Source organism: Perognathus longimembris, chromosome 11, assembly GCF_023159225.1.
Source record: "Perognathus longimembris pacificus isolate PPM17 chromosome 11, ASM2315922v1, whole genome shotgun sequence".
Lineage (NCBI taxonomy): Eukaryota > Metazoa > Chordata > Mammalia > Rodentia > Heteromyidae > Perognathus > Perognathus longimembris.
In genome coordinates, this window is record NC_063171.1 from 65,529,372 (window position 1) to 65,542,868 (window position 13,497).

At 37.0% G+C, this 13,497-nt stretch overlaps 1 protein-coding gene and 2 long non-coding RNA genes across 3 annotated transcripts in view; 1 reads left to right on the forward strand and 2 right to left on the reverse strand.

The window, feature by feature from the left end:
- Positions 1-13,497, reverse strand: part of Cdc73 (cell division cycle 73) — a 92,186-nt gene that overhangs the window by 53,808 nt on the left and 24,881 nt on the right. The window lies entirely within an intron of this gene.
- Positions 588-1,665, forward strand: LOC125359638. The gene is made up of 2 exons (XR_007212591.1): positions 588-1,364; positions 1,586-1,665. It is a non-coding gene; the product is annotated as an uncharacterized LOC125359638 (long non-coding RNA).
- Positions 2,152-3,129, reverse strand: LOC125359637. The gene is made up of 3 exons (XR_007212590.1): positions 2,959-3,129; positions 2,585-2,587; positions 2,152-2,394 (listed from the first exon to the last, which is right to left on the reverse strand). It is a non-coding gene; the product is annotated as an uncharacterized LOC125359637 (long non-coding RNA).

Consider the following 13,497-nt stretch of genomic DNA (forward strand, 5'->3'; position numbering starts at 1 on the left):
AAGAGAATTTTGTGAAAGGTCTTTCAATACAGGTAGGTTTTAAGTAACAAAAACACTACAAAGGAAACTATCACTTCACATGTTTTGTTCATCAACATATTTAACTGTTCTATGGGGGAAAGTTATGTTATGGGATTCATATAAATGCTACAAAATCCTTTTTTTTCCCATTAGTGCTAGAGATGGAAGCCAGGGCCGTGCACAATTAGGCAAGCATTCTGCCACTAAGCCACATCAAGAGCTAAAAACACTTGGTAGATGATGTAAGATTCTACTTTAAAGCAACAATGATTCTGATGTGAACAGGCACAAGAATTAGGCAGTCAAGAAAAAAATTAGGGTATAGTTTCAGTGATAGAGCACCTGCCTAAGCAAGCATAAAACACTGACTTCAAACCTTGACACCAAAAAAGATATGAAAATTATTATTATTATTTGTTGTTGTTGTTGTTGTCAGTCATGGGGCCTAAAGTCAGGACCTAGGAGCAGTCCTTGAGTTCTCTGCTCAAGGATAGTGTTGTTTCACTTTGAGCCACAACTCCACTTCCAGTTTTCTGGTAGATTAACGGAGGTAAGTCTTACAGACATTCTTGCCTAGGCTGGCTTTGAACTGCAATCCCCAGATCTCAGCTTCCTGAGTAGCTAGGAATACGGGCATGAGCCACTAGAGCCCAGCTAATTTGGTATCAGAACAATTTAGAAGTTAATAGATCACACAGTACCTCATATATAATAGATGAATTGGCTAGTGGAAGGAATTTAATGTTTAGGCATTCAAGTTAAATTCTCCATTTAAATTGTAGTTGAGATAGATGGAGGAAGAATGATCAAAGTGGTGACATCAATCAAGATGCATTGTACTCATAATTGACATGTTGAACTGAAACATTTTTGTACAACTACATGAATTTTAAGACAGAAAAGAAATATGATAGTAAATGTTTAAAAACTGTACTAATACAAAAATAAGATTCCAGGAGACATACTGTATTAATAACTATCAAATACCTAACTACTGTTAAGCTTCTGAATGTGAAGGTCTCAGGAAACTAGTTCATCACACACTACAAAGCCAGAAAAGAAATTTTTAAAAAGAAGATGGGGAAGGGGACTGAGAGGGAAAATTTTTAAAAAGTAATAATAATAAAGTAATAAATGTTTAAAAGAAGATAAACAGAACAGTAATTTCTGCATAAACACAATGCACTTCCACTAAAAACAAAAGGCTAGCAGAATGCAATGGGGCCTATCATTTGAGCTACTCAGTAAGCTGAGGTAAGAGAATCACATAAGCCCCAAAATTTCAAATCACTATAGGCAAGATAGGAAGATTTTTCTCAAAGTATGTTTTCAAAAGGGAAGAGGTGGGCTGGGAATGAGGCCTAGTAGTAGAGTGCTTGCCTTGTATACATGAAGCCCTGGGTTCGATTCCTCAGCACCACATATATGGAAAATGTCCAGAAGTGGTGCTGTGGCTCATGTGGCAGAGTGCTAGCCTTGAACAAAAAGAGGCCAGGGACAGTGCTCAGGCCCTGAGTCCAAGCCCCAGGACTGGCAAAAAAAAAGGGGGGAGGGGAGGGAAGAGTTACAAAGGGCAAAGTTTACCTATTGACAAGATATACTCTTTTAACAATCCCACTCTGATCCCTTAAAATAAAAATATCCCAAAAACAATGAACTATTCATAGTTCTTATTCTACAATCACAATCACATATAACCAGAAAATAAAAATACTTTATTTCTGGAAAATGAGTAATGTTTGATTCCTCACATTTTGCACATTTTTTCATAAAAAAGTGAAAAACAAAGTCATTAAGGAGCCAATGAGCAGCCTATCAGTTCATCTATGTCTCACACAATTATTACATTCACTGCTCAATAAATCTGTAATTTAATCAAATGTCAAATAAATTTAAGATACTGTACTTATACTGTTTAGAACTAAAAGGTAATAATCAAAATCCTAATAAAGTTACAAGAATAGAACTTTTTTGAACTTAGGGACTAGGTGCTGTCCCTGAGTTTTTCTGCTGAAGTATATATTTTTTGTCTTTTTTTTGGGGGGGGGGGCGGGTACTGGGGATCGAACCCAGGATGTTGCACTTGCTAGGCAAGCACTTTGCCACTGAGCTACATCCCAGCCCTCTGCTCAAGTATAGCACTCTACCACTTGAGCCACAGCTTCACTTAGAACTTGGCTTTTTTGGGGGGAGGGGGGATGTTAAATAAAAGATAGTAAGATAGTAACTTTTAAATAAGGTATGAAAGTCTCAGCAACTCTCCTGGCTTTGAATGGCAATTTGCAGATCCTAGCCTCCTGAGTGGCTAGGATTGTTACAAGGAAGCCACTGGAGCCCAGCTTAGACTATGAAATGTTTAACACTTCAGTCACTCTTCCAACATCCTTAAAGTGCCCACTATTTTCCAAATACTGACATTATTATAATGACAGCCAGATAAAATATGGTGTCTTTAGTAAGTCAAATCTGTATAACTGAACAACCATATGAAAAAATAAATGTTGGCTTAACCATACATGAGAATAATTTCGAAAGGGATCAAAGATACAAAGGTAAACGAGACAAACTTGAAGTTGGGGTGGGAGACAAAACCCTTTATAATTTAGAAAAAGGGGAAAGTTCCTAACTGTACACAACTGAGAAACAAAGATTTACAAATATGATTACATAAAAACTTGGAAAAATTATTTCTACAGGAATTAAAATATCAACAGAATCAGAAGCCCAATAGTAAACTAGGAAAGGATACTTGCAATCTATAAAGGCTTATGGTCCCAAATATCAAACATGAGACAGAGACAGAAAACCACTACCACAAACACTACTACCTTGTTAGAAAATGGGCAAAAAAAATTTAGAGTTCATAGATAGTATCTCCCCTAAACCAAGATCAACCTTGGCCGTAGACAAGTGTAAATAGAAACTTCACAGAGAAACCCCTCATTACATATGGAATAAGCAAAAACTTCAGACTGGCGTATTTGCTTCCTAGATCTCTGAGGAACAGAAGTGCTCACATGCTCTGGAAGAACGCAAAGGGTAACAACTGTTAATACCGCCACCATCACAATGCTCTTAGTAATGGCTATGACTGTCACCAAGAGAAATTACATACTTGCAAATGATATTAAAATTGTTACAAATATCTAACATGGGGTTAGGAATATGGTCTAGTGGTACAGTGCTTGCCTTGCCTACATGAAGCCCTGGGTTTGAGTCCTCAGTACCACATATATAGAAAAAGCCAGAAGTGGTGTTGTGGCTCAAGTGGCAGAGTGCTAGCCTTGAGCAAAAAGAAGCCAAGACAGTGCTCAGGCCCAGTTCAAGCTCCAGGATTGGCAAATAAAATCTAACATATTATCTATGCTCATACTTTAAAAATTCTGCCATTTATTATATTTGCCACTAGGTCTTATGATCCATTAGTAAAGCACAAATTACCCTGTCATAAATGCCTATACTTAAGATTTTTGATGATGGGTTTCCCTTATCTTATACAGTCTAGTTTTATTAATTAAAATTAGCATTCAGATAGATACCAGTGGCTCACACTTGTAATCCTAGCTATTCAGAGGGCTGAAATCTGAAAATGGATAGGAGCCAGCTCAGGCAGTAAAGTCCATGAGAGAGGAGAGTATGTGTGCATGTGTATGTGTGGGCCAGACCCGGGGCTTGAACTAAGGGCCTGGGTACTGTCCCTGAGCTTTGGAGCTCAAGGTTAGCTCTCTACCACTTGACCTACAGCTCCATTTCTGGTTTTTTGCAGTTAACTAGAAATAAGAGTCTCATAGTCTTTCCTGCCTGAGCTGGCTTCGAACCACAATTCTCAGATCTCAGCCTCAGGAGTAGCTAGAAATACAAGCATAAGACACTGGTGCTTGGTTTACAAATAAAGTCAAATAAGGCAATTCCCTAAGCCTTGTTAATGAGTCGAGTAAAATACGATGATGTGTTAATTCTAACATTGAATTATAATCTACATATCTGAAGAAATACATTCTAACTGGGAAGGGATTAGTCAGACCTAACAGCAAGGAACAGAAGTCCTAATAGCAAACGATGACAAAGCCTGTCCAAGCAGTGGCACATTCACACTCTCGGACCATTAAACATTTGAAGAATTATTCTGTACTTGTTATGCAGCTATACTGCAACTTCCAGTATTCGCTCTTTACACAGAGAATGTAGGTATGCTAGACGGAAGGTGTGATCTTGTCCACTGTATTTCTTGTTATGAATTAACAAATCAGCATTTAGGATGGCAGATGTAGCTCAAATGGTAAGAATGCCCACCCAGCAAGCTCAAACTCCATATGGGAATTTTCTTTTAAAAATAAAAAAAAAGATAAATCAGCATTTGATGCCAGATGTTACACTGATAAGCTTGATTAAAAGGAATTAACTCAAACTTTATATCAATGTTACTTTTCTCTTCACCATGATGAGTCACTAAAGCAATGCCACCCTCTGAGGAAACCTGGGATGCGAGCAGCGCACCTTCCCCAGGTACCACAGCTCTGCCCTCCTGCTCCTCACCGGCCCATCCTGACGCATTACATATCAAAGGTGACATCTATTCGGGACCAGAGAGTGCAACTACACATTAGTCTTCAGTGACTTACAAGAAGTTTCCCATGAACAATGCAAATAGCATTTCCAATATGACACAATTAGAAGTATGTTTTCTAAGGCCTACTATACTGTGATCTTTATGCTGGTACTTATAGAAACGTTTAAAAAATACTAATACATTTACAAAGTTATCAATAATTCATATACTTAGATATACACAGAAAACACGGATCTCCTCAAAACTGACATCTATCAATTTGTTTGAAGCCATCAGGTAATCAACATCTATAATCTTTTAATCCAGATGAAGAAAAACTATTTCCCAATATCAACTTAAACAATCAAGTTTTATTTTTTCCTCTGCAGTGATGGGGAGTAAATCCAGGGCCTTACACATGCTAAACAAGCTTCTCCTCCACTGAAAGATAGACATCTCAAGTTTAAATAACTATGTTCCTATAGTTTCTTTTCCTGTTACTGTTAAAGTAGTTTTTGTAGCTTAAGAAATACATATGCCAAAGTTCATAATAAATTACAATGTATTACAAATTTATCACCAAAATGACCAGTACAAATGCCACTTTACTTATTTTAAACTCCATATTCCTAAGGAGAGTATTTTTTATATATACCCTTTTAGGATACATTGTTGAAATAAATACAATGACACCAGAAACTGAATTTGGCAAGTTAGTTTTCACAAACAAAACTAATATGCCTGTAAACCCCAAATCTAGGAAGTGTCAGATCAAGAAGATCATAGTCCTTCTAGGCCAGCCCCAGAATACAGTTAGCAAGAACTCATCTTAACAAATAAGCTGGGCATGGTGATGAATCCCAGGAATCCCAGATGAACATGAGGCCATAGGTACAAAGACTGTAGTCCAAGGCCAAACCTGGGCATAAGAAAATCCATATACCTTTTTCAAAAAATCTAAACCCACCCCCGCAAAAGAGAAAATTAAAAGCTACCTATTAAATAGAAGCTAAATTTCATTAACTTTTAAAAGATCAAAGAGTTGTTGAATTGTAGTTCTCAAATTTGATACACTGAAACATTCTACAATTTGGGGAAAGGGTTGGTACTAGGGATTAAATTGGGGGCCTACAAAGCGTATACCACTTGGGCCATGTTCCCCTCTTACCCAAATAGCTTTAGGCTTCTGTTTTTGTTTTGTTTTTCCAGATAGGGTCTCACACATTTGCCTGAGCCAGCTTTAGACAATAGTCCTCCTACCTCAGCCTCCCATGTACCTGGGATTATAACCACAACAAACTGCAGGAAAACTGAAATTTCTATCTACAAAATACTAAACTTAAGGAAGCAAATGTTTAAATGAGTAATAGTGCCCATAATTCACAATAAGACTAAACCAACTCTTCCTAATTTATGAAATAAATTGCAAATTAAGTCTATATTTGATTTTTACATATGCTGCAAAAATTTAAATGTAAAGAACCTGTTTTTTCAATGACCAATAAAATACCAGCACCACAGTGAGATGATATCTGTGTTCTGTGACAAGACTGTTGTCACAAAGTTGAAAAAAACAATATCTTGAACTGTTTCCAATTCTAAATATTTCAAATAACTACGTCTTCAACTTATTCACAGCAAAGCACCATTCCAAAATTTCAAATAAAAACTTAAGTTTCTAATAGATTTGTCCAGACCAAAACCAAAAGTTTAAAAACAAGTATTTAAAATAAACATGGGAACAATCACTCACAGAGGAACATGAGAAGCAGGAAAGACAAGAAGAACAACACTAAAAGAAACATCCATCAAGAAAAAGACCTGGAAAAGAAACCAAAACTTAGAATTAAAGATCAGGTGAGGCTTGGCAGGATGGGGGAGGGGAGAAGGGAGGAATGACCTAACTAGACAACCCCAAAAATATTAAGACAAAAGTACTAACACAAAAATGAAAATAATAATTTGAATGTAAGAATTACATAAAAGACTGAAAGCTCACTTAAGATTTAAATTGATTATGAAGATCTAGAAATTGATAAAACAAACTAAAGCACAGCCTACAAGAGTCACTGAAAAATAGCAAGACATATCTAAAAATATAGCATGCCATTAATTTTCTTGGGATTTTTCCTATGAACAAAAGGGTTTAGGATCTTCCATCATGAAATTCTTATAATATGAAGATTCATATCTATTCTTCAAAACAATAAAAGTAAACATACAATAACTGAAACATTTCTATGTTAAATAATAGTAGTGGTTAGTCTAAAAGTAGAAAAAAGATGGAATTTTAATGTTTTGAAATATGCTTGGTATAAATACTAATCTTATTTAAATTAGCTGAGATAAATTTGTATCAATGCAGGAAAACAGAAAAAGAGACTGTTGAACTTTTAAAGGAGACTGTTAACATGAAAGAAAATTAGTAGGGCGTCAGCCAGTGGGTCACATCTGTAATCCTAATAACTCAGGAGGCTGATATCTGAGGATCAGCTAGAGGCCAGCTGGGGCAGAAGAGTCCTTGAGATTCTTATCTCCAATTACCACAGGAAAAAAAAGAAAACAAAAACCCAAAACAAGTGGAGCTGTGGCTCAAGTGAAAGAGCACTGGCCTTGTGCAAATAAGCTCAGAGACAATACCTACACTGACATAAAGCCCCAGGACCAGCACAAAGCAAAAAGAAGGAGGGGACGGGGGAGGGAGAAACCAGAAGAAAATCAAAATTTGCTTCTGTGCAATTCTTTTTTTTTGGCCATTCCTGGGCCTTGGACTCGGGGCCTGAGCACTGTCCCTGGCTTCTTTTTGCTCAAGGCTAGCACTCTGCCACTTGAGCCACAGCGCCACTTCTGGCCATTTTCTATATATGTGGTGCTGGGGAATTGAACCTAGGGCTTCATGTATACGAGGCAAGCACTCTTGCCACTTAGGCCATATTCCCAGCCCCACTTTTATGCAATTCTTAAGAGTCACATGCCTCTGTATATAACCTTTATAATGACAATTAAAAATTTTTAAAGATTCATATGGAACTATGTACAAAGACAAAAGAATATAAATATGTGTAGATTGTAATTTCATAGCATATATTTTATGTCATCAATAAAATATCTTTTTCTATTTCTATTATTATTAAAATATTCTCAAACAAGCTGATATCAAATTTATATTTACAACTTATCAATTGTTTTCAGATTATTCCTAGCATATGTGCCAATAATAACTTTGTTTTAAAAGTAATCTCAAGAGTATCATGTCATTATTTCTGTGATAACAGACAGATTCATTTTAAAGGTTATGCTATACATATTACTGAAATCTCTACAACCTAGAACTAGGTTTTAGTAAACCAATTATTACTCTTTAAGAAAATACAAAGCTAAATTAAATGAAATTTGATTACATAACATGTCAAAACTACTATCCAGTGTGCAAGGAATTTTCAATAAATACTAGTAGCATACATAAACTGGAAAAATTACAAAAGTTACCTTGATTTTATATGTATTTAAAGTTCCTTGACATTCACTACTATGTTGTTATAATTCACTAATCTTGATGTATATTAACATCTAAATACTGATTACATATTTAAAATATTAAATTTGGATTCTAGCCTTTTTACCACAAAGAAATTATAAATGTAATAAAATTAATACCCACTCATCTAAGTAAGTATTCTGTTCTAAATATAAGCTGCACAGGAGAAAAGGGCAGTCTGCACTACACAGTATGAAAAGTTCATGAATATTATATATACTTACTTACTAGAAAGTGTTTCTGTAATAACTACAATTAGTTCCATGTTACAGAAACCACACCACAAAAAAATATTGAATAAAGTACATATACCCACAATAAGCCCCACAACAAAGCATTTCACTACTCTTCAGATGAAAAAAAATTAATGCCTGGTTTACTGAAATAAACAGGCCAGCAAATCATAATACAAAGTAATTTCTTCTATCTCCCTTATAACAAGATCTAGCACACATCTACAGCCACCAGCATAATACAAATTTAAAAATTAATAAAATTAAAGTAGCGGGGCTGGGGATATAGCCTAGCGGCAAGAGTGCCTGCCTCGGATACACGAGGCCCTAGGTTCGATTCCCCAGCACCACATATACAGAAAACGGCCAGAAGCGGCGCTGTGGCTCAAGTGGCAAAGTGCTAGCCTTGAGCGGGAAGAAGCCAGGGACAGTGCTCAGGCCCTGAGTCCAAGGCCCAGGACTGGCAAAAAAAATAAATAAATAAAATTAAATTAAAGTAGCAACAGCAGTACTTAAAACTGGAAAAATTGCAAAGGGAAAAATTACTGTAAGTATAAAGAAAAACCACTATGTATTCAAGTTACTGATAGTTTCTTAAATTGTATAATATTGTGTGTCATTTCTGAACTATCTTGTGTAACAGGTAATAAATTTACAGAATTTATTTTCAAAAGCTTAAGGGATAATAAGGGTTATATATTTCATTTTTGTATTTTATGAAGTGTTGATATATTCATATGAGACTTAATGTTCTCCTTTGTTTAGAGGGTGCACACTTACACAATCAGATTAAAATATGATAGAATCACCTATGCCCTTTAATATAAAGACAATAAAGCAGGGCAACAGGAGTTTACACCTATAATCCTAGCTACTAGTAAGGAAGCTGAGATCTGAGAATCAAGGCTCGAGGTCAGCCTAGGCAGACAAATCTGAGAGACCTTTATCTCCAATTAACCAACAAAAAAGCTCCAAGGTCCTGAGTTCAAGTCCCAATACTGGCATGCACACACATACTCCAAAAGACAATCAAGCGTTAAAATTTACTTAGAATACAATACTCACTATACCAGTCTAAATGTAAACCACAGAAAAGTAGTATTTCTACAATTTCGTGACAATAATCAAAATTACAAATCCTACTGATGCAGTTTTAGATTCTTCATATATATGCCCTAAGGGGAGATGGAACAGGCTAACCAAGCTGTCTTATCATTTTGCATAAGAACTTCTTTACAACTGTCTTCTCTTAAAGACTAAAGTTTTCTTCTTCAATAAATACACACAGCTACAGAAGAAGTCGTCCTCATGTGACTTTGATTGGCACTGCATTATTAATGAAGCTACTGCTGATATTTACATGTAAATCAAATTTATCTAGAATTATAGAATATAAATCTAGAGATCTACCTCGAATCATAAATTCATAAGGAAGTAATCACTTGATGAGTCCTGTCTGTGTTAAAGCACTTTTACACATTTTCTTTCTATTTTTATTATAACTTACACAGAATGAATAGCAAGGCTGGGATTCAGAGCCAAGACCAAATTCAAAGTTTTACATCTTTAGTGATTCAAACTGACTGAATTCTCTGTAATAAGCTAGCACTGTCTTTATTTAGATCAGGGATTTCAAACTCATAGTATCTATAAAGGAAGCATGAATAAATCAAGGGTAGATAAAAAGAAATAGAGGGGTAAGGCCTCTGCCAATCTAAAAGAAACTAGAACAGGTAGCACTGCTCAGGTGAAAAAGTGGCTACGGCTACATGAGATGGACACCCATTATACACTCACACTAGGTAGTTCTTGAAAGAATTCAGTCTGAATTTCCAGTTTGTGCAACCAACTTTACTTTTTAAATGCTTGCAAGTAGAATGAAATGTTAAGTGAGAATGGCCTGACACAAAAAATGATTCCAGAAGTATGCTCCACAAAACATATGGGACAATATACTGACATCTAACTATACCTAATTCTACATCTAACTCTGAGAAAAAGCTCTGCTGGAGCTGTACTTAAATCTATACAATCTAAGGGTCTTCTTTCAAATCTTTCTAGTTGCTATGCTCTTCCTACAATCTCAGAGCTTTTTTTTTTTTTTTTTTTTTTTTTGCCAGTCCTGGGGCTTGAACTCAGGGCTGGAGCACTGTCCCTGAGCTTCTTTTGCTCAAGGCTAGCACTCTGCCACTTGAGCCACAGCACCACTTCCGGCTTTTTCTATATATGTGGTGCTGAGGAAGCAAACCCAGGGCTTCATGCATGCAAGGCAAACAGTCTACCTTTAGGCCATATTCCCAGCCCCAATCTCAGAGCTTTTAATCTGTCTGCTAATCCTAAAAGTTTTCCTGCCATCTTCATAATGTTAACCCCTACGAAAGTTACAGATTTGCCTTCAAATACTACTTCATTAATGATGTTTGTGGATTCCTACAACAAATCCCCCATTTCAGGATCTCAGGGCACAGTGTCCCTCCTTACACAATCACAATTTCATCACTAACGTGCCTGTCTTCCACTGTCCGCTAGGCCACAAGGAAACTCTATAGCACATGTCTGCTTTTAGTCATCTCTGATATCCCAAATCCCAAGAGAGTGAGTGCCACAGAGCAGCTACTGTACAAGTGTTTGCTGAAGGACCAAAGGTCAGACAGAACATTGCTGCTACTATAGTTCCACAGTACTTCCACAACACAACATGCAGAATTGAAGAACAAATTCTCAACAAACAGAGGAGAAGAAAGCAAGCTTGGTAATGAGGTGACTAATTGTATGCAGCTCCTAGTGGCTCAGACTTTAGTCTAGCTATTGAGGAGGCTGAGATCCGAGGATCACAGTTCAATGCCAGTCAGGCTGGAAAGGCTGGGAGACTCTTTTATTAACCGTCAAAAAGGAAGTGGATGGGCTGGGAATATGGCCTAGTGGCAAGAGAGCCTGCCTTGTATACATGAAGCCCTGGGTTCGATTCCCCAGCACCACATATATAGAAATCGGCCAGAAGTGGCGCTGTGGCTCAAGTGGCAGAGTGCTAGCCTTGAGCAAAAAGAAGCCAGGGACAGTGCTCAGGCCCTGAGCCCAAGGCCCAGGACTGGCCAAAAAAAAAAAAAAGGAAGTGGAGCTGTAGCTCAAGTGGTAGAACACAAAGGCTTGGGACAATGCTCAGGCCCTATGTTCAAGGTCCAGAACCAGTGCACGTGCAAACCCCTACACACACACACACACACACACACACACACACACACACACGGGACAGCACTCTAACCTGGAGTTCACACCCCAGTACCAGACCAAAACAAATGACTAACACATTTTAGGGAAGAACTACCAACTAAGAAAAGCTCTCCAGGGGCTATAGGCTGGACTCAGTTGGTACAGTGCTAGTCAAAAAGTGTAAGCAGCAGGTACTGAGTTCTTCAGTCCTGTTCTTAGGCCTAAAAAAAAAGAGAAAAAGAAAAAAAGCTCTACAGTTACTCAACAATTTTACAACTTGTGCTTCTGGAAGTTTACTCTGAAACAGTTCATTTTTTAAGTTAAAAATTAAAATTAAAAAATAAAGTTAACCTGAGCTAGGTTTGGCAATATATGATTATACTCCCAGCTAGTTAGGAGGCTAAGATAGGAAACTGTCTTGAAGCCAGGACTTCAAGACCACCCTCCACAACACAGTAAGAGACTATCTCAGAGGAAAAGTCAAGCATATTAAAACGCAGAGATCTGTAACTTAAAGAAACCTAGAGCTGGGCCCTGGTGGCTCACGCCTGTAATCCTAGCTACTCAGGAGGCTTTGAAGACCTGGTTCAAAGCTAGCCAGCGCAGGAAAGCCTGAGACTCTTAACTCCATTAACCATCAGAAAACCAGAAGTGGACCTGTGACTCAAAATGGTAAAGAACTAACCCTGAGCAGAAAGAGCTCATGAACAGTGTCCAGGCCCCGAATTCAAGCCCCACAACAAACAAAAATAAATACAGATACCTGGAATTCTATTCTTAAAGGAAATTTCAATAAATTACTACTTTTATGTTATAACACCCTGCCTAGGTATTTCCATAACAAATTTGTTAACTTTGTTTCCATAACAAATTGTAGTAACCTGCGATTTTTATTAAATTTACTTACTAAAATATTGATATAAAACTTGTTCATTTTTACATCTAACTCTTGCATCCATATCTGACACTAAGAGGTTAATCCTGGTGTAGAATACTCCAAACTTCATTAAGTTTGTTTACAACAAGTATTTAACTCTGAAGAACAATAGCAAAACTAGTTTAGCACAGTATGTAAAGTAACAAAGCCTTTTAACAAAAAGGTAAGAGCTGTGTGTGTCTGGTTAGACAGTGTGAGACCTGTCCTCCCTGCACAGCACAGAATGGCCTAGAGCTCCCAATGTTGGTATCTTTGCCTCTAGAGGGCTGAGATTATAAACATGCACCGTCACACCCCGCAGGGTAACTTTTGTAACCAGAGAATAACCTAAGAATTTGGTAAAACTCACAAAGTCCGAACCAAGTAAAGAAGGGGAAGAAAATACTAAGTTGGAAGCTTAAGTCTGAGGTACAACTAAAAAGAAATGATTATCTAAAAACCTCAAAATGTTTAAGTTAATGAAAGGATAGGGTGGGGTCAAGGGGAGAAAGGTAGACAAATGAAGAGGGGTGGAGAATGCAGTCAAGAATTCCATGTATATCCTACAAAATTAAGGATGACATATAGGGGCTGGGGATGTGGCCTAGTGGCAAGTACTGCTTGCCTGTGTACATGAAGTGCTAGGTTCAATTCCTCAGCACCACATATATAGAAAAGGCCAGAAGTGGCAGCGTGCTAGCCTTGAGCAAAAAGAAGCCAGAGATAGTGCTCAAGCCCTGAGTTCAAGCTCCAACTGGCGCAAAAAAAAAAAAAAAAAAAAGAAATGATAAATAGCAATTTGACTATTTTCATGATTATTCTTTAAAATCCTAAAGCGTAAATTTGTTTAGATACACCTTGTTTGAATATATTTTAGAATAAAGGTTCTGAACAGGAAGAATGGTTATCAAACTCACACTGCTCAATTAAGGTATCCTTGGGTTCTACAAAAATTGTTCTGTTTCAAGTATCACGTCTAAAAAGTATCATTGCTTTTACTCTTTCCATAGAAGCTCATATAATGAAATAA